Source organism: Grammomys surdaster, unplaced genomic scaffold (genome assembly GCF_004785775.1).
Source record: "Grammomys surdaster isolate TR1022 unplaced genomic scaffold, NIH_TR_1.0 174, whole genome shotgun sequence".
Lineage (NCBI taxonomy): Eukaryota > Metazoa > Chordata > Mammalia > Rodentia > Muridae > Grammomys > Grammomys surdaster.
In genome coordinates, this window is record NW_021604622.1 from 18,282,141 (window position 1) to 18,284,466 (window position 2,326).

A 2,326-nucleotide genomic window follows, 5' to 3' on the forward strand; every position below is an offset into this window, starting at 1 on the left:
ACAGCTTTCCAGTCACCATTGTCAGAGAACTTAGCAAGCTAATACGTCAGCATCATTCTCTGTCCCAGCATCAGCCTGTCTCACCAATCACTTTGGCAGCCACCATGCTCCTTCAGCATCCTGTAGAAAAAAACACAAACATGCCCTCTTCTGCATATTAAATACCTGAATGGGATCAAGCAATACGCCAGTAAGTGGATCCTGCCTTTTCACCTAGACATAAGTATGCCTAGTTGTATGCTAAGTTGTAGACGCTCAGCAGAGTGTTCCTTGGTATCCAAGTTTTTAAAAATTTAAAATAAAAAGAGCATGATTTAAATAAACTTGAGTGATATAACTCTCCCTTTTTTATTTTATGAAATCATTTTAAAGTTCCAAGGGCCCAGTCCACAATACCTTGTCCTTGCAGATTATAAGGAATCCAAGTAATATAGGTAATATAAAATTGTTGACAAAAAGTCTCAAATGCTAGACTGCAGTAGCCAGTTTCATTATCTGTTTTAATCTGATTTGGAACAGCCAGCATAGAAAAACAATGTAAGCAATAACTAATTACATTTTTCTTTTTCTTCTTTTTTTTATTTTCTTTTTTTTTAAACAATCACAAATAGGACTTTTTATTTGTCACTATTAAAAATCTGGATTTTAAACAGATTCTTGGGCTGGTGGTTCATATCCATCAGCTCGCTCAACCTTAGCACCTGTCTCATCTCCAAGTTGTTTTGCCAGAACTACCGCCTTCACCATGGAGCTCCATGAGCTTTCCCAATTCAAACTTAGGTTTCTTCAACATTTTTACTTTTCTAACAAAGACATCATGAAGAGGATAAATGGACTGGCAAGCCTTTTCTATTTCTTTCCCAATTCTGTCTGGAATCAGTTTATTAACGACTTCCTTCAAGTCATTAGTCTGTACTTCTTGGGTCATGACCTCCATCATCTTGCGGATCTGGCGGACTTGCTAGTGCTGGGCATAGGATGTCTTTCTTATCTGGTTGTTGCGTTTTATAGTGAAGCCAACACAGAAAAGTCGGAGCAAATACCCATCGGTCGTCTTGACATCAACGTGAGCTTCAATCATAGTCTGCCACTTTTTGACCATGGAGCACATTTTGTCCCGGGTAAGATCCATGCCATGGAAGTCAGTCAGACAGTTTTTGCCCTGAACGTCCTCAGTAATTGGCTTGAATTTTCTAAATGCAACTTCATCATTCTGTAGATCAGCAAGGTTCACCTCAAACACACAACCCTTGAGGCCATTAGATACAATTTTGGTCCCTTGAGTCCTTGTGACCAGTGTTTTTCCGATGTTCCTAATATTGAACACTGCTGGAGCTTTCACATCATACCAGTCCTTCTTAGAAAATGGATCAACCACTTTCTTCTTAGCTCCCTTCTTGCCACCATTCGTCAGGCGCTTGTTCTTGCCGACCGCCATGGTGCCGATCTGAGAGCCAAAAGGGAACTAATTACATTTTTCATTGCTTCTCCCATTAAAGCAGTTGCAGCTAGAAAGCCTGAGAGGGTGTCAATAGTCACATGTACATATTTTAATTGTCCAAAGTCAGAAATATGAGTAACATCCATTTGTTATAATTGATTAGGTATGAGTCCTGGAGGATTAACACCATTATGTGGTACAGGTAGAAATTGTGGACATTCAGGACAAGTCTTTACAATTTGACATGCACATTCTCTAGAAATACCAAATTGTTGTCTCAAGCTATTAGTATTTTGATGATTTAAAACCTGAGATTGTTTGGCTAACTGTTTGTGTATAAGAGAACTACACCGTGGAAAATCTAAAAGTAGTTCTCATGGAGAAGAAAAATAACAGACGGAATATTTGGTGAACAGGAAGCTTCAAAAGCAGCAACTGTGATGATAAAGAATCGTTTTCCAGGTCAATAAATTTGAAGGTAGGCGGATGGCTCCATCCTTTCACTGGAGGCCCCGTCTATCTACTGGAGGTGAACTCTTCAGGTTCCATCTCTCCACTGTTGGGCATTTTGGCCAATTTTATTCTCGTTGTGTCTGGGAATCCTCTCACTTTCCAGGTGTCTGGGACTTTCTAGGGGTTCCCCCACCTCCTATCGCACAGCTGCATATTTCCATTCATTCTCCTGGCCCTCTGGTCTTCTCTCCTGCCTCCTCCCCCATACCTGATCCTGCCCCTTTTTCTCCTTCCCTTTCCCCACTCAAGTCTCTCTCCCTCTGCCTTCCATGATTATTTTGTTCCCTTTTCTAAGTGGGACTGAAGCATCCTCACTTGTGCCTTCTTTCTTTCTTTCTTTCTTTCTTTCTTTCTTTCTTTCTTTCTTTCTTT

At 40.4% G+C, this 2,326-nt stretch overlaps 1 pseudogene; it reads right to left on the bottom strand.

Annotated features, from left to right (window-relative positions):
• Window positions 1-600: 600 nt before the first annotated feature.
• On the bottom strand, window positions 601-1,438 carry LOC114621413 (annotated as a pseudogene).
• Between the last annotated feature and the right edge of the window lie 888 nt (window positions 1,439-2,326).